Source organism: Agelaius phoeniceus, chromosome 6, assembly GCF_051311805.1.
Source record: "Agelaius phoeniceus isolate bAgePho1 chromosome 6, bAgePho1.hap1, whole genome shotgun sequence".
Lineage (NCBI taxonomy): Eukaryota > Metazoa > Chordata > Aves > Passeriformes > Icteridae > Agelaius > Agelaius phoeniceus.
In genome coordinates, this window is record NC_135270.1 from 38333375 (window position 1) to 38353374 (window position 20000).

At 36.0% G+C, this 20000-nt stretch overlaps 1 protein-coding gene across 5 annotated transcripts in view; it reads left to right on the forward strand.

The window, feature by feature from the left end:
• NPAS3 (neuronal PAS domain protein 3) overlaps nucleotides 1-20000 on the forward strand; it is a 595107-nt gene that overhangs the window by 476922 nt on the left and 98185 nt on the right. The gene's annotated exons all lie outside the window — the stretch shown is intronic.

Below are 20000 nucleotides of genomic sequence, written 5' to 3' on the forward strand. Positions count from 1 at the left end.
GTGGATGGAAAATTTAATTATATTTAGAGTTTATTTTGCTGTGATTTAGACCAGCTAAAGCTATGGTCAGGCAAACAAATTCTTAAAAATGTATTTAAAATATTTAGAACTCTTTTTTTATGCATAAGATGACACCCTTGCAAATATGAATATAGTCTTTTTTATATAAGGTTTAACAGAACAGATACTAAACTTACTAGTTAAGGTAAAGGCATGAGGAATGACTATTGAAACTGTGAGAAGTGGAGTTCCTTCTTCCTGGAGGACTTTGAGACATTACCAGTGTACTCTTTTATCAACCATAATAAATGGCTGCATTTAGTAGGATGTGCAAAACCCTGTTTAAATATTCAAGGTTTGAGACTGCTTCTTACTACAGCTGCTGTAGATTTCACCCACCATTCAGAAGCCAAACTCTGCCAAATAAAGAAAAGGGAAAAGAGGTTGGTGTCTAGAACTGAGAGTGAAATCTACAGCCTCAACACAATAGTGCAATGCACATCTCAGTTCTGAATCTTTGAAAAGGCTTCTTGCAGCATTTCACACACTGGATTATAAAAAAATCTGCTGGTAATGTTTAAAAATCCCATTCCATAAACAAACTGAATGCGAAGGGGTCCAGACACTTAATAGAAATATTCTGCCTTGCACACAGAAAACCTAACACATGTTTATTAGTTTTTACAGCAATAAGCTGTCTTCAAAGCTTTATTATGGAACAAAATTCCAGAAAAAATTATGTAACCTCCATACTTTTTATTATAGCCCTCATTGTGGTCTGAGGATGTGATCAACGGTCTAAATAAATAAAAACAATGGGATCTGTTAGCATCAGTGAGGAGTGCATCAGGCCCTTTAAGATCTAAACAAAACAGCTGTTGCCAAAGTGTCATCAATAACTTGAAGCATTAAAAGATAAGTTAGGGGGAAAAACCAAGGTCTTGTCTTAAGCATCAGAAATGTTTACATGTTTTTAACACTGTGGATTTTGAAGTTGTTGAAGTCTTTTGCATTATGGGCTAGCAAATTTCTCCACCTTTAGAGGCAGGCTAAAATTCCATACTATTTGCATGATTCTAGAGTCTAGGATTGTTAGGAAAACACAAAGTAACTGCAAGTCTTGCAGTTATATTATGCAAGTTGCCCATCCTGCAAAGGTTCACGCAACCTCTGTAAATAATAATTCTTAAAAAAAATAAACATACAAAAGGGTTATTTAGGCAAACTCTTTTCAAAATTCCTAGATTTTATGAGAATCAAGAAATAGGACTTTAAGCACAGTTGTTCAATTTTTCCTTCTCTCTGTATACAATGTTATTTTCTCCCCTACTCGTCATGCATTATTTTCTGTTATTTGTTATTTGGCCAAGCTATTTAGTCTAGAGTTAGTACTCCCAAAGGACTTAGGCCTGATTTATGTTTCTTTTTTGAAATTATGCATCTGTATTTTTCTACCCTTAAATTGAACTGCACAACTGAAATTTTCTGCTGTGTATCTGTAGTTACACAGGGCTTTAAAATCAGCTGATTAATTCTCAAAGGTCTGTAGACACCTAACTTACTCTAGTCTTTCGAATGTTTTTATTGTTTTTATCAAATTTACTTCTATTTGATCATATATTTGGGGATTTGTGATGCACAAAGGAGTAAATATTGGCATGCTTTTATCACAAGATCTCTCAGCTACAGCTGCATAAAATAAAAACTGTAGATAGACATGAGATTTCTTCCTTTCCCTCTGTATGTTACCTCATCAACTCTCATTTCATGTGCTCTTATAGACTGAAGGTCTCCATAAGATCCTGTACGATATAGGAAATAAATTACTAGAATTTCTTTTTTTTTTTACCTTCTGTAGTTGGTTTCTCCAGAGGGGGAGACTCAGGAGTGGGGGGTCTTGGAAACTTGAATTTCATGTTCCGTGTTCCTTTCTTTTTTTTCTTTTGTGATGTGGGAAAATCCATGGGCAAGTTTCTGACTATTTCACATGTGCAAGAAAGACTGTCTCTGTTCCTGGAAAATAAAACAAGTGAGAGCATAATTAAAAAACCATGTTCGGTCAGGCTTCATTAAGCAAAGGACCTCAGCCTCTCAATTTGGGCTATGGCATGTCTCTTTAAGCTGCTCAAGCAGGTTATCCAAAGCAGCAGGTCAGGGCTGCCACTAGCTAGCTACCTCTGTGTATGTGCTCATCAGAGGTGCTGGGTACAGGATGAGTTGCTCTAGAAGAGAACAAAGCTCTTGGAGAGTGGGTCATGGTCTGAACGTAGAGCAGGTGACTACGGAGAATGGAGGACATTAAAATGTTTGGCTGCAATCTCTAAGTGCTCTTCCTGAAAATTGTTTCATGTTCTCTAGATTACTTTTCCTGTTCCAGGGGCTTACAACTTATTACCAGTGTTGAGCAAAAATTAGTAATTTTCCCTCAATGATGAACTGTGCTTTCAGACTGAAACTACAATAGCTTCCAGGTTTTCATTAGGTAAAAATTTTTTAAATTGTGAGTTTAAAACATTTTCATTATTCTAAAGTGTATCACACTTTTATGTTTGGTTTTTTTCCTCTATTTGTGCATATTGTAGGGCTTTGTGACTGCTTGGAAGACTACACATTCTGTGGCTTGTATATGATAGATTGAATAGTTTCTCCCAGTGTTTTGCGGGGACTTGCAAAAGTCTTCATCCTTTCTGTAGTTTATGTTTCTATACATTCTAGCATGTTCACAGGCACATTGAATTTTAAATTACATTCTCAGTTTTCAATAGTAAATTAATAAATAAGATTTATTTGATATTAAGTGTTTCTCTGAGTTATTGTTTTTATTTAAAAGCTTTAAATTTTTACATTTACAAAAAGGCTATGCTCTAGTTAAGAAATATAAAATTGCTATTGCAATGCTTTGAAACTTGAAATCTCACATTTCGTCTCATATGAAGCTGTGCCCTAACTTACACTGTCCAGCAGTCGTAAACCATCCTTTCATCTGTCAAGCTTAATTTACAGAAAATGACCAATTTATTTGTTCTGAAGTAGAAAGAAATGGTAAAGTGTTTATTTCATGCACTATAAGCAAAATATTTGTTTCTAAACAGCAAGCTTTATTCCCATCTCTCATGAAGCAAGAAAATCACAACTCTTCACCTTTCAGATTGTCTCCTTCATATTATTCATGCTAGTCTTTTCTCACTAATTTTATGATTATAATGAGGCAATGGCATGCTGGTTAGCACAGAGTGACCTTTTAATTGAAAAGCTGTAAATTCAGTCTCAGTGGCCAACACTGGCAGAAATTTAAATAAATAAGGCTGCAAAGCCCTTACAATGGGCTGGCCTCCTGACCAGGGTGCTACCAAAGTCCTGCTCACCTGTCATCTGGCAATGCTTTGTAATTCCTTGGTGTTAACTGGCTGTCTTGTAACAAGTTAGGTTAGCATGAGACGAACAAAGAGCATGGAGTCTTTTATTGGTTAGGCAGAGGATTTTGCATTAGAATATCTTCAATATCTGATCTAATACTATACTTCATAAAACTATACTACAGCCTTTTAATCACGTAAGGCTTATTGTTTAATTGCCAAATCATGATAAAAATCTGAACAGATTGATGCATGAGTAATTCTTGTTCCTTTATACAGTTTCTCTTGATCAGAGTTTTGATTTTTGTGCATTTATTATTTTAAAACACTAATAACATTGGTTTAATGAGATTTTCTTTCTGACAGGCACTTAAGATTGGTGCCCAGATACTACAATGATAAGGTCTTTTTAAGTGTTAGGTAAGATGCCTGAATTTTTGTAAGCAGCTCTGAGAAATTGTGCCACGTTCAGTGTGTCTTAGAGACACCCAGTTCAGGAAATGGTCAATAGCACATTATCCTACCCACACATAAATGAATACCTCTCAGGTTCTTGACATTGGTGCTTGGCACTGTCTCACTAAAGTTCATAGCTAACAATAGCTAATGCTATATTAGTGATAACTAATAAGAATTGATAGTCTTGAATAACATAAAGCAGCTTTATGCTGTCAGTGTCATGCATCTTTATCAGGAATATATCATACAGACAATGGAAATTTTCCATATCCTTTAAAGTTTTGCATTCTGTATATTTGGTTGTTAGACAAATAGAGCAAGCTTTGCTGACTTCATTTTCATTCTTGGCAGCATGTTTTTATCATAAGGCAGATAGTCATTAATTTACAGAATCAACGCTGGGAACAGCTTTTGTGATCTCATATTAAATTTTCGCCTGAATCCGCCCCTTGGCAAAAATTACTCACATCGTTAAAAAATATTTAATTAGGCTGTAGTTTATACCCAGCTCACTAGGGAAATGTTGGAATTAATATGATTTGCATGAATTCTGTTTCTCTTTTTCTGTTAGAGATTAGTTTTGAATTCAGTTCAGAGGGTCGCTGACACTGCCAAGGACTCACAATTGTGAAGGTCAAACAGGTAGCAAATACTTCCCCTGGGTAGCTTCCCTGAAAAGACAGCTCAAAATTGCTTTTAATTATGGGTTACCTAAAAGGCCACTTGCTGTTTTTATTTTTCTACAATCTCTCAAATATTATATGGCTGGAACTTCTAGGTAGACCATCAGTTCAAGTCTAAAACAACACAAGTCATGTTTTTACTTCTTTATCTTTTCTAAAAATGTATAGCATATCAAACCCAAACAGGGTGCACACAATCAGGCATACATATGTTTAAATCTGTGTTTAAAACATTACTTTTGGTCTGTTCCTCTGTTGCAGTAGGGGAAACCCAAAAACGGCTTTCTTTTGCCTAAGGTTTATAGGGGAAAAAAAAAGTATATTTTGGAAGAAAAAATGTTTTCTTCATAGCAATGCATCCACTGGGTTAATTATTCTTCACAAGATAAGGTACAATGTTTAGTTATGCATTCTCTTGTTTATGATTTCAAGGGTTAGAAAAAACCCTGGGGATCCACATTCCTGTGCTTTTTAAAAAGAGAATTTAATGGAAACTTTAATTAATAATCTAATCAATCAATTAATCTCTGTTACAAAAATGTTGAAATCTAATTCTCCTTCACAGCTCTATCTATGCAGGGAGAAATGACTGCCCACTTATCAGGATGATGGGGAACCATTACAGACACAAAGAAAAAGTGAAACTGTAATAGTTTTGTGAAGCTGACACAGATAATACGCTAAGAATGTACTCTTGGATTTGGAACAGATCACAATGTGTCAGTATGGTGAGCTGTTGTGCAGTTCATTTCAGAAGTTCATTTTTTTCTTTAGCATATAAGAATGTAAGACCAGTCCCTATATAGTTAGGAGTTAATCTGTTTGCTTTGTGAAAACCCTGGCAATTATGACCTATTAGTAGTCAAAAAATCCTCTTACCTAGTGAGCATCAGGTAGTACTGACTTTTACCTTGAGTTCAGAACATGTAAACAATCTTCTTTATGAAATATGTGCAGACCACACCATGCTGTTGACTAGCTTAATGTTGATAAATAAATATTTATATACCAAGTGATTTATATAGGGCTTCTATCAGTGCTGCAAAGGTGAGAGTCCATTTGACCCTTATTTTTAGTACTGTGAGTCAATCCAAACTCTCTGGAGCCTGGAACCCTGCCAGAGGTGCTTGCAGTACTGATGGCAATTTAATTGATAACAATGCAGATGATTCTTTCATACTCAAACTCATCTCCATAGCAGACTCTGAGTATTTGTGTCTGAATGCTTCAAAATGCTTTAAAAAATCCATTGAGAGGCTTACATGTAGGAAAGAGAATTAAGTCGTACGTAGGCATGCACAGGTGTTGTACAGCTTCTGTCACCAAGCTTCTACTTTCTTTTGAAAAGTCAGTTCAATGTGTAAAAACACTTACAGGAGAATTTAGTAAAAAGCATTTTGCAGAGAAGTATAAAAATGTAAACCAGCTTTGAAAAAGGAAATAGGAAATTTGTATATCCTTAGCAATGTATTTAATCTTTTGGGCTATATACCATGCACTCCAGTCAATGCCATCTGTACTTCTAAACTCCTGTAAAGTCTGAAATGTAAGAATTTTATTACATTTTGAGTATAGACTGTAGACATAGGAAAATGTGGTTTATGGCAGGTTTTGGGCTGCAAAAGCCTAATTAGATATTTATATTGAGATCTCATTTAGCTTGCTTTAGTTCTTTCCTATGGTAAGAGAAAAGGCAAGAAACAAAACGTCATACTGAACTATCATTGAGCATCATTCCCTTTCTCTTACTTTCAGTGATTTACCATTTCTTTACTTTTTTCTTTTTATCCTTGGCATATTCATTTTCCATCCTTTCCCAAGATGCAAATCCTGATGGCTTGAAATTACACTCTTTTTGGCAAGGAAAGGCCACAGCTTTATTTGCAGCACAAATTGGTCCAAATACACTAGTATTAATTGTGCACACTATATACAAAAATAATAGCTTACATTGCCAGCAGGCAGAATTTCCAGTCAGTGATTATAACGTTCTTTTCCAACTGAAGAGCTTTGAAATTCTTGCCTGTCAGTGAAAAACTGACCATTCTGATCCATAAAAGTGGCATTGCTCTAAAGAAGGCACCCCAGAATTTCTCACCCAAAATTGTAGCGACTGAAAAAAATCAATTATATTCATTTGCCTGCATATGCTATCCTTCTGCTCTTTTACCTTTTTCTCCCTTCTGTTCCTCACATAAGCCTCATTATCCCTTGCTGTATTCAGGGGCCATCAGTCCATAAAAGCACCATTCTGGCTGCATGTGATATAGAACATGCATATTACACACCCATGTATGATTTAAAACAACTTAAAATAAAATGCTATCATAATGCTGAATGGAGGCTTAGGAAGTGCAAGTCAAGCACAGAAGGTTCCAGGTTGTGGTACACCATCTGGAATTCAGCAGCAAGGCAACACCACATAGTTTCCCAAGCAGGTATTACAAGCACGGCTTGTAACAGAACATCTGAGGTTTAAGATGCTGTCATACCTAAAATATAACAAACCATTTTTAATGTAATTTTGTTCTTGAATGAGATGGTTCCATGAATAGCAGAGACTACTATTAACTATGTTCAACTAGAGCATTAGTTACACCTCAGGAAAAAGGTCTTGGAGTCACTATGGATAGTTCTCTGAAATTGTCAGCTGAATGTGCACAAGTAGCCCAAATGTTGAACATCATGAGAAAGAATATTGAGGATATCATAAAGTGCAATCAAGGTCTGGCATTATTTCTTTGCCAAGACAGCTGTAAAGAGAAGTGTTGGAGAATTTCTTAATTATTGGTATGTTAGGTACCTGGAGCCTTTCCCTCCTATGCAATTTTTATAGGACTGCATGGTGATGGCTAGCAAGACATACCAGATCTTGGACATTTCCAGATCATAGCCTTACCAGACACATAACATCTGAATCCTGACAATCACAAAAGCCTCTCTTGCTCTTTTTTCCTTCTCCCTCTCTTTGTTCTGTGTTCTTATACAATACCCATGGAATCAACTGCATATTCAGAATGGGAGCAGTACAAGATAGACACTGGACCCTGACAGAGCTCATGTGCTGCCAGAACTGCAGGACTGTTCAAAGAAGTAACAAAAGGACCCTCACTGTGATTTTTTGTGTAAGATAGATGCTGGCATGCATTAGCTGTGGGAGATAAATAGAAATTAAAACAAGGAAACCATCTAATATAAAAAATTTAAAAAAAATGAATAAGAGAATGGGAAAAGCCTAAAATATATGCTTACTTGGTAAAAATGCTTGAAAGTGGGGACCATATTTTTTGTGTTTTACTCTACAGTGGAATCCCAAAAGTAACTCACAGATATTTTGACAAACTTTAATTGGATGTATTTCTAGGAAAAATCTTCTTTCAAAACTAAGGTTTGTGGTCATATACCTTGCAAGATAAAGATTGTTCAGAGTCTAAAACTAATATAGCTTTCCTGTTGAACTGGTTTTTAGTTAGTAGATATTGTGAGTGATGCTGGAGGGAGAACTGAACTTAATGTGTTGGCCTCATTATCTTGCTGCCATCCACTGTTGCTCCACTCCATAGATGTATCATTCAAAAGTCAAGGAACTCTTCTGTTCTAAATAGTGAGTTACATTATTAAATTAATTAAATGAAAGAGAAATCATATGAGTAAATGTTCACAGTCACTAAAACCCATTAAAATCAATGCAGTGTCTAGGTGTAAGTTCACCTCAAAAACACACTTAGTCACTTGCAATAGATATAGGCACTCAAGAAGCAGTAAAGTCTAACAGAGCATTCAAAAAGACACTCGTACAAGGATCTTCAATAAACACGTGTAGCTTTATGCATTTATTAGCTATGGGAAGAATTCCACAGTGTGAAGAACTGGAATTCTTTTCCTGGGGTAGGAAAGTTATATTTTCACTAAATATCTGAGTTACATGGCCAAGGTGTAGCTAGTGAGTCAGTTTACAGACTATCTTTTAGCAAAGAATATATTTTGCTTTTCTTCCTTTATTGGACTTATTCTCTGCATTGTATTTGTCATTCTCCCTCAGAAACACCACTTCCTTCCTTGTTTTCTGCACTTCTCAGCGGTCAGATCTCTGATTTCTCCCTCTCTATCTCCTCTATTAGCTCTTAGTTTCCCTCTGTTCTCCTAATGTTTCTCTGACTTCAGCCCTATTTTCACCATTTACCTCTCATTTCTGCCAAAAATTTCCATCAGCCTCTATGATTCTGAGTCTTGGATTTTTTTTTTTTTCTCTTGCTTCTGTCATTGTTACTGACCCTTGCAGTTGTGTTTCAAACACCTCCTTCATTTCTTGGCCATATCTCTGTCGAAGTAGAAGTGAACTTTTGGCCTACTGTTTCCTAAATGTATTAGGTGTTGCAGCATTTAAGATACAAAAAATAGCACTGAGGTCTAAAGGTGTTTTTTATCTTCAGAACCTGTGGCTCTTTGCAGTCCATGTGCATCTCTCAGGCCACAAAACTTCCTCCTTCCTTTCTGCTCTTCAGTAGTGCCAAGTACTGCTAAAGTACATCCATAAACATATCTTAACCATTCTTCTTTCTCTCTCAACTTAAAATTGACTGTCATCCTGTTATCCAGATTTACTATCATGTTTACCTCTCCATGCCTTCCATAACAGCCTGTATACAAAGCCATCCAAAATTTGTCTATTCATCTCTATCATTTTCTTAATCATTTGGTTACCTGCAGTTCTGTAATCTTCCCCTCTTCCTCCAACCTCAGTCTCACTTTTTGCTTCAATCTGAGTAAACTGTGACTGTTATGATTTTTTCTTACATGCCTGTAAGTATCCCAACATTTTTATTTTTCTGACAACTCTGCTTCACAGATTCTCAGATTGCAATGTCTCCGATTGCCTCAATTTCCTTCACTGATTTTGGCTTTCTAGTGCTTCTCAGTTCTTGGCAGATGCTGTACCTCTCATCTGTTAACTCTAGCATCCCTTACTTTTTTTTTTCAGGCTGTTTCTCTCTTAGGTTAAAATGCTAATGTTACCCATACTCTTCCACTCAGAAAGTTCTTTTTTCTTGAATACTGGGAATTTTTTTTCTTACCTGGACTCAGTTATAACTTCAATACTAAGACTCGTTTTTACTGTAACATTTATTGTATGTGCAGCATTGCATAAATTATTAATAAATAAATCTAAAATTTTAAGAGGAAGTATTTGGAGAAAAAAAAGGTGTGGAAAGACCATAGTAGTGCACTTCATCTAAGTACAATGTCATCCTACAAATTCTATATAAATTTTTCTTTTCTTGTTAAAGAAGCAAAAACCTACATAGGTATGTGCTGCCTTTATCAAATCCACAGACCATGTTTGAGAGAGTTTAGATGGGACATTTAGAAGTCTGTGACAGGACAGTAGTCTTCTATTGCTTTCTTCTAAGTCAAAAAAATAGATTCCTGTGACTGTGAATGTTGAACAAGCACGGAAATGCTGAATGAAGCTAGAATATAAATCATTTTAAATTGGTATGTTTATTTCAGAAAAATTTGATGTGATCTCTCATTTGGAGGGCAGTGCAAGCAATATCTACTTGAACAAATTTTATGCAGCATGAAGATGTGTGGTGGGTTAATTCTAAAGAACATGCATCTCTAAAGGTCTTCACAATATTTCAAGCATTTGTATTTTTTTTTCTTCTCTTAACATGCCTGAAATGGAAATTCATCTGTGAATGGTGGTTTTTATTCGTGTTTTCACGGAAGCACATTTGCATGCCCTAGAAAAGAATCAATATTATGAATGAGAACTCTCCCCAAAAGTCTTTAATTATATGTCTGTGTATCAATATGTAATACTTTGTTTCCCCAGATTTTTTCTTCTTTTAGCTGACACAGGCAGACTTTAAAAGGAGTAAAATCAGCAGTGTAACAATGAAATGCATACAAACTTGTTAAATGTGATGGCAAAATAAAAAGCTTCAGTCAGTATGATCAGTTAGAAGAAAAAAAAAGATAGCCAGCAAACTGTCTATCATGTGATGAAATTTGACAGTAGGGATTATGGCTTTGATGGACCAGAACAGCTAATAGAAGAAGCTGACATTTTTGAAACCCTGCTAATTAAGGGTTCCTTCCTTAATATTAAAATAAAGTCTTTGTCTGGGTTTTATGGTTGGAGAATCAGGTGTTTTCATTAATATATGCCAGTCAGTCTTAATAAGCTTGGAGGGCAGAGGAAGTTATTATTGAGTGACCTTCTACAAAATAAGCATGTTGCTAAGGGCTCTAACCCTGCCCTGTTCAGACTGATGAATCTCATTTCCAATGCAAAAGCTTCACAAGAAATCCAAGTATTCTCTGTGCAATCACAGAAAATAATCCTTGTGTCTCTTGTAATGTCCAGAATTGCCACTTACTATACTACTACTGTACAATGAATATTACAATACACATTATTTTTCTAGCACAATTGTCTACATTTCTGAATGGCCAAGAATACAAAAACTTATTGTCCAGACACTTGTATTGAAAAGTCAGCTCATTTTAATACTTCTCAAATAGTCATCTACCCTGTTCATGAATTATAATGCACAGAATACATCTGACAATACTAGCTTTGAAAAAGAGATATGCCTGTATTATTACATATTCATTTTCAAATAGATTTTCAACAGATTTTAAACCATTCATTGAAATTCATTGAGATGATAAATTCACAGTTGGATTTTGATTGACTCTTAATCTAATTTTACATTTGATAAGTTTTCTTCTTTTTTTTTAGTAGTAATTTTGATTTGAAGTAGATTTTTCAAGCTAAGTGAAAGGGTGTGGTAAGTTACTAGTTGTCAGCATATATTTGCTGATAGAAATTAGAAAATGAGATATGGAACCAGATTAATTAAGTGGAGCAATGTAGCTATCAGGGATGTGCCTCACACCAACTCTGTGTGGACTGGGCCATTTCTAGCACCCCTAGACTTTCTGCAGATATTTACTAATGCTTTGTTGCTTTTAGCTTTCCTTGCTTTTTTCTCACTGGGTCAAGTCAGTTCTCTAAATGGTCTGTGAGATACTGCACACATAATAGAGTGGATAATGGATGAAATTTGAAGCCACACATGCCGTTGGCTGACACTGTGCTGATAAAATAATATGGCTGCCAAGTAGAAATGTCAGAGCTGGGAGAATATACATGCTCCCAGGTCATTGTGTGAATCTCTAAAAGTTGAGCATTTAATAGGAAGCAATCAACTGTGTCATATTGCAGATCTCCATTCTTTAATTGAAGATGGATGTACTGTTTTCTTATCCAACCAAACGAAGCTATCACGATCTGTAAAGTACTTGATAAAACTTATTCCAAAAGTTTGGAATATCAGGTTTATTTCTTTCTTTATTTACATTGATGATGAGGCTAAATCTTAAATTGGCCTCAGAAATCAATCACTTGAACGGAAGTGAATATACATACTCTTGGATAATTCTTACTCTTATTTATTTTTACATACATAAATACATTTTAAACTAGTGAGACAGTTCAAACCAGAATGCAAAAGAAGACAAAACTGAGGCCCATGTATTTAATTTCAATCTAGATATTTTCTTCCCAGGGCATTTTTGATACATCACTACATGAACATAAAATTAATAATAAAACAATTAATGCCCTGCAAAATCCATCCCATTATGAAGACCCACTATCCACTGCAATGTTTGAGTTATTTCTGAATGCCTAATAGATGTCGTGTTTGAATACAAGTAGTCCAGTTAGTCTATAGACTGCTTTGAATATGAAAGGATCTCTTTATTCTGTTCCAATAAAGTCAAAGCCATCTATGCACCTTGGACTATCTGTATCTCTACTTGATTTATGTATTTTAAGTTTGAGATTTGGGCTATTTACCCCTTGAGCATTTTTTTCCTTCAAACAAAAGTAACTTTATTTATCTCCATATTTAACCTTGATCCTATTCAATTTGGAAAAGTACTAAGTGCAGCATTTTTCTTAGAATGCGTAAAACTGATCAAATGAAAACCCCCACAGTTGTGTGGATGGTGTTATTTGTTTATTTTCTGGCGGGTTTTTGTTTGGGTTTTTGGTTTAGTTAGGTTTTTTAAGAGAAACTTGTGGCTGTGGCTGCTGGAGGTCAAGGAGGTAGTTGAAGTGTGATCAGTGATTTCCACTCCGTCTCTGGACGGATATGAATAGAGAGAAGACAGTCCATATGGTACTTAGCATCTCACTGGCAGCTCCAAACCACAGGAACAAAACATTAGACCTACCCTAGGAATGCCTCTTTTAGGTATAGTGTTGGGGTACCTGATATACTGCTACTCTGTAGCCATTTCTGTTGTTTTAGTAGTTGAAGTAATGCAAAAAAACCCTACTTTCTCACTGCATACAATAGTTTAGAACTCCAGCACTTACTGCTAAAATTTCTGGTTGAAAGCCACTGATTTCTGATAATAAAACTTCTGTAGACATCAATATATGTAAGAACTAACACCCAGAGAGAAATATTCTATTCTCATCCTTGTTGGCATTGTGTTGCTAAATAGTATGACGAGAGTTTTCTTACAGTCTCAGCAGTATTTTATGCAGTACCTGCTGTGACTCACCTAAGAGCCAATATTAGTGTGCTCATTCACCAAAAAAGTAAGAGTAAAGCAGAAATGGTACCCTTATGCAGAAATCAATATTCATAAATAAAACAGCCAAAGTCACTGTACTCAAATACTGTAAATGCTATGTTTTTTACTGTAAATGTAATTGAAACAAGATCCTTCATTTTGCTGCTAGAAAACAAATGGAGTACTAAGCTAGATTTACGCCTTCTTCAAGAATAATGGATTTTTTGTGCAGGAAGAAGGAAATTTATTCCACAGCAGAAGCTAACAGGTGATCTCCACTACCAAATATTGCGACTGTAGCTGAGGACAAGAAACATAATGAGAAAAGGATACTCCAGGATGTTTGAAAAAGGCTCACTGACTGCTGAGAATGGGCTAATACTGTAGTAAGTCTGGTATCAAGTTTGAAATCCGTTATAACATCAGTGTGCCTTGCCAAAGTGAAGTGCCAAAGCAAGGGTCACTAAATGTTAATGTCAGTTTTCATGATGTAATGTTAATGTTGTGATTGGAAGGAGTGGCATACGAGTTGCGAGGTTCATCCTTGGTGTGGGAGGATACAGGATACCCAGAGGACACCCCAATATACTCCATTCCATTAGTCATATAGATGTACAAGTACTCACAGAATGGAACATTTCAGACCCAGGACAAATGTAAACCAATTGAAAGCTTTAAAAAGACACAACCCAGCATTCTTCTGCAATATGTTTAGGGTCTAGATATGTGGCTAATGGCTAATTTAACATAGAAGGAATACCACAAAAGCAGCTGTAGACACCAAAACCGTCAGCATGTCCCCCTCCACCAACAAATTTGTGAATCCTGAAATAATCTGACTGTGGAAAGTATTACTCTAAGTGATCAATATGACTAATCACTTTTAAGAGGAAGGCAATTATTTGGAGACAGTATCTGTCTGCATCATGTATAACTCTTGCCTTTCTCTGCAACTTCCTGCTTTGCTTTTCTATGTGCTCCTATTTTCCTGTCTTCCTCACAGTTTATAAAACTGAAGCTAAATATCTTGGCAGCTATGTTTTGCTCTCACCTTTCAGCTCCTAAATCTGAATGTAGTAATGTAAGGGTTCTGTATCTTACAAACTTGAAATGACCTCCAGTTCTGAGTAGCAATAAAAACAGATGGAATTTTCCAGAGGGACACAAAAAGAGACTAAAGGAAAGGGAGAGAATTTGGAGATGGAAGTAGAGAAGACCTATGACTGCCTTGAGAAAGAGACGGGCTGGCTTGAAACACAAGAAAAATCATTTAAACAAAGGAGAGGTTCTGGGGATATTTTCCACAGTCTTTATGGAAAAGTGAATGAGAAATCTCTCCTCTTTTCCAAAGAGTAGAATATTTTCTTTTGTTACTCAATTTTGTAAAATGCAAATATGTTTTAGAAAAAGTTTGAGAGGTGTGAAATTTGATCTTTGAGCCAGTACCCCAATTTCCTACTATATACCTGGTCAAATGCATTCTGATAAAGTCTTAAAGGCAGAAGTCAGAGGAGTGACTTAATTTAGAGGCTCCCTTCCTCACCACCGTGGTCTTGGTCAGGATTCAGACTGCAAGTTTCTTAGTCCATTGGAAGGGCTCCTGTCCCTGACTGGCTGGCACAGGGTCATAGAGGCTTGTACAAAGACCTTTAATTCTTTCATTCTTAGGTTATATAGCGTTACAGAGAACTGCCATGGGCAATCTCTGTACAAGATGAAGAGAAAATAAAACCAAAGGTATGAGAGAAAATGGGACCTGAGTTGAGCAAAAGCAGGTGTCCAAAGATGCCTGTTTAATACCCGGTGCTAGTGTTAGCTGCCTTGAATATACTTGCTCCTGACAGAGTAGGTGCCACTTGGTATCAGCTGCAGAAGGCTACAAGCCCCCCACCCTGTCCCAACAGGAAAACTCTCTAGCTGATAGCTGCCTAACATAAAGGTATTAAGGATTTTATATCCATGGCAAAATTTTCCAAAGAGCTGTCTCAGGCTGAGCATCCAGAATCAAAGGCTGCTTTTGAAAAGTTGACCCTGGCCTTTGGGGAGACACTGCAAAGACTTTACTCGTTTCCTGAAAGGGTAATTTGAATCTCGTTCTATATTCCCACATTGAATTAAATTGAAAGTGCCTCCACTGATATCAACAGTTTAATGAAAACTGCTGTTATTTCATGGAATTTTTTTTTTGTAACCTAAGCTAAATGAGTTACATACTGCTGTGTGTATATACACATGTGTACAGTAATTGAAAGTCTTTTTTTATTCTATTTGATTCAGTATTGAAGATAAGTTTTTCTTTCTCCTCTTTCTACTAGCATACACATAACTTTATCCAGAAGGTTTTTCAGTTTCTGTCCTTGAGATATGTGAATTAAAATTGAAAGTAGGATGGGTTGGGAAAGAACATAGCATTTCTGCCCAAGCAGTTCAATATTCAGAAGTCTTGTGATCTGTAAAAGTTATGAAGAGAGAGGTATCATACCCATTAGTCCAGAGGAAAACCAATTTTAATGTTGATACCACATTACATTGTATTTCACTTTCTTCTTGATATATTATTTTATAAATTGTAGTACAGTGTGGTGATTTTCATATTGTGTTTCATATTTCATCTCTAATCTTTTGTGTTGGGCTACATGAAGCTTAGTGTCTCAAGAAACATGAAATAATGAGAAAATTAATAATTTAAATGCTTATTTAACTATCTGCAGTTGGTGTGTTAATCCTAATATAGAAAATTCATTATGGCATCGATATATTACTGCTTTTTTCTATTACTGAGCTATTTGTAACCATATTTCACCTTAAAAATATTTAATAAATCACTCTTTAATCATTAAGGAATTTGAAGTGCACTGTTCATTTCCACAAAGTACTGTTTAATCCATTTGATCAAATGAGATTTACTAGCACTAACTTTTGTTGTTGTCTAACCACAGACTGCATTGCTCAGTAAGGAAGAATAGCAAAGGCTATTGATATGTCTGTTGAAAAAGAGAAATTCCTCCTTGTTTCCCAGGAATCGCATCCTCCCAAAATTCTGATTTTGAAAAGTCACCTGAACTTTAGAACAGTTCTGCTATTCACTAAACAGTGAAATTGCCAAATATGAAGTGCCAGTGTCTTAGATATTTTTATAACTTCCAGAATTTTATGGCATAACAGTGACTTCTTTAAAATGTTAAGTCCTCTGAGATTTTTGGAAATGGCTTTAAAAATATATGCTGAAAAAGAAAAGAAAAAAAAATGTGCTAACCCATTTTTCTGCTAAAGAATCTTCAGTTTCCTGTTGCTGTGAGCAGATACAGAGGTTCACACTCTATAGTCACTTCATTAGTAACAATCTGCAGCAATTCTTTTGAAGTCAGTACAGTTAACCAGCTGTAAAACCAATGTTACTGAAATAAAATCCAGACCTACAATTGCTGTACTTTTCACCACGTACCACACACAATTCTTGTGCTTCTTTTGGATTCTCACTATTGTTCATAGTAAAACAGTAGTATCTCAGATACTTCAGTGGTAACAACTGGTAAATTTATGTTCTTTAGAGTGATGACCACAGTGACTGAAGAGTGGCAAATGCAGTCAGCATGCAGGACTCACCTTGCTCAGAGGCATGCATGGCATGAGACCTTTTGGCAGCTACCACAGTACCCATTCCTCTAGAGCATATTGCATGCATTCTATACGTTTTCAGTTCAGTTAGAAAAGAAGGCTTTTTCTACCAATCAGGGCAGTGTATGAAAATAATTCCATCTCTCCATGCTGCATGCATCATGATTATGGATGTGCTGAAGCAACAATAATCAATCTCAGTTAACTGGGCAACCTTGTCACTTGCTGCTCTGAGTCATGCAAAGTGTTGTACAAAGAAGCAGAAGCAATGCAGCTTGATTTTCATGGAGGTATTATTGTACATGAGGTACCGAGAGGTTGTACATTATGATAGGAGCACAAGCTGCTCAGCGCTGTTCATTTTGCTGTGTTTTTAAAAATGATTATGGAAGTAAAGTAGAAGCTGTGTGGCTGCACTGCCAGCCAGAGTACTTGGGCTTTTCTCCGACTTTCTTACACCCATCAAAGCAACTTGCAGAGGTGGCATTATCAGACTTTTTTTTACTCCCAATGAACTATTTTCTTTTTGTGGAGATTAGTTTAAAATGACCCAGTGCATATCCTATAAATTTTACTTCTCTGTTAGTGGTAAGTGGCAGCTGGCAGCAGAACAGTTCAAAGGTGCATGAGATCATCCATATTAAATAAAACAACCAAACATTCATTTGCATCCCATTTACCTTGAGGAAAGTGCAGCACACATTTAACATCAGACAATACTTAGTGTTTTGTTGGGCTATAAGGCCCTGAAAAGGCTGCTCTCCCGGCAGCAAATGGAAGCCTAAAACGCAGTGGGTGCTACTGAATTAGTTTCCAGTGAGAAACAGGAATTAATTTGAAGGGTGAAAATCCTACATGCACTATGTGACAAAGATTTTGTTACATTCAGAGCTGTAAATCTCAAGAAGAGTAGCTTGGCTAATGAGAAGACCTGAACTGTGCAATTATATAGAATCTTCTGAAGATCTAGTATTTCCTTTTAGAGCCTGTAACTTTTAGGCTACAGGCTGAAATGAAGTATGCTATTAAACTGCTGCTTATGGGTAATATGTTGTTCATGGTTTCTCTCGATTTTTGTCATCTGAGGCTGAAATTATTTTCTTAGGGATTTCTGTTGTTATTACCACACTAGTCCATAGTATAACTAGGTCATAGTATAATTTTGAATGTTCTCAATTTCAGCTAAAGATTGGAAGAAATAATAAATTAGATCACAGCTCTTCTTATAACCTTATGCATAGAAGGAAAATATAATTGCTTTATTTTTGATCTTTCATGTTCACAGCACTGCTGTAGTTAACCTGTCCATAAGCTAACAAACAGATTTATTTGCAGTATCTTGTAACAAAAATGAATAAATGGATAATGACAATGTTATTCAGAAAAATAAATTCTCTTTTTTTTTTTTTCTTAGTTTATTCTTAGAGAATGTATGCAAAATTCCAAATAGAACATCTAGAATTCTGTTCGCATGGGCTCGGTAACAGTGTTCATAAACCTTGCCATTGCTTCTTATGTAACAGATAGTGTGCTGGAATTTCCCTTAATTCCTTGACCATTATCTTCTCAGATCAGAGTCTCTTGGTTGCTTCCTGAAGACAAGGAAAGATAGCCAAGGTCTCTGTCTGATGAATGTCCTGCCCTATAAAGCCCATATTTTTCTGTGTTTCTTCTATTAAAGCAATTTCTTCCTGTGCATATTACTCTCAGTCCATTTCTGCTCAGGCTGCCCTTGAGCCATAGCTGTTTTCTGGGGAGGTGGGAGCAGGTGGATGTGGAGTGGAGAGGACTGAAGCAAAACTCTGGTTGTCACGATGCCTTTCCTGCCTCAAACATTTTGTGTTAATCATTTTGTAAGTAGCATGTTCTGGGATAGTTTGTCTTGTTTCCATTCACTATGGGATCTGTGATTACTTCTATTGAAATGAGTACTTAGACTTCATAGTTTAATGCAGTTAACAATACAGCTGTGGAATGAAAGGTATATTGAAGAATTTCGAAAGAGGAGTTGTGACTGAAATACAGTAGTGAAAAGCTGACAGATAGAGTTTATCAAAGTGCTGCAGTTTACCCTCACACAGAAGGAGAGTGGCTGCTTTTATATTCGCTAATCCCCAAATAACCGCCAAGAAATATTAAAATACACATTCTATTAGTTTCATTTAATTTCTTAATTGCTCAAATTCAGTTTACCAATTTATTGCTGTGTGAAATGCTTAGAGGCGATGCGTACATTAAAGGGATTATTTACATGTAATCCCTCCCTCCCAAAGGATACAAACTGATCATTTATGAATCCTGATTTACACTCTGTAACAATACCAGATGAATGAAATAGTTACTGCAGATTGATGTAGCTCCTGAAAGCGCAATACAGCGTGGAGTGTGATTTAGTACTAAAACTGAACTATCTTGTTTTCACTGATGATTTTTGTAAAGGTGTGTGAATTTAGAATGAACCAAACTAAAACTACTTGCTGCAACTGAGCTATTTATTTTCTGAGAATATATGCAACCGAAACATTAACCTTGGGGAGAAGTCTATTTTAAAATGTAGCCCATGTTCTATTTGGGATGTGGATTATTTTCAGCTAGGGTTATGATTTTACAGGAAAGAGATTTATAATTAGTTTTAACATAATTGGCAGGGATTTACCATTGAGATGCAGCTTGTTCCCTGCCTGTGGATATCACTGCTGGTATCTGTTTGCCAGCCAAAAGCTGTGAAAACAAGATGTAATAAGAGAAAGGAGAAATCAGAAACCTTACCCATAGTGAACAAAAAGGAGTAAAATTTTGAAAAATCTTTAAGTACATTATATAAAAGGAAATGTCTTTAACCTGCACTCTACTCATTCCACACCTTTGCAGAGTGACGAAAACTACCTGCAGTTTAAAAGGAGGTATTTGCTTATCCTGTCCGTGTTATCCCCAGCCCTTCTCTTTGGCCAGACATAACCTGTTGTATTAGAAATGCTCACATTCTGAAAGTATGGCCATCTGTGCCAGCAGTAAGTAACAGTGAGACTTAAGAGAGTCTGCAAAAGCCATAGGCACTCTAGCTCAAAAATCAAACATCTGAAATCTGAAATACTCTGCCTTCATTGCTTGAGAATTACTCTGCGTTTCACTGCTTAAGAATTTCCTCTCATTTTTTAGTGAGGGATCTCTATGTGGTTGTGTTTTACTTTCATTTCCCCACAGATTGTGGTCTCTGTAGGCTGGCAAATACAAAATAATTAGATGCTTAAAGAGATGCATATTGTCTGTGTTCTTAGATTGA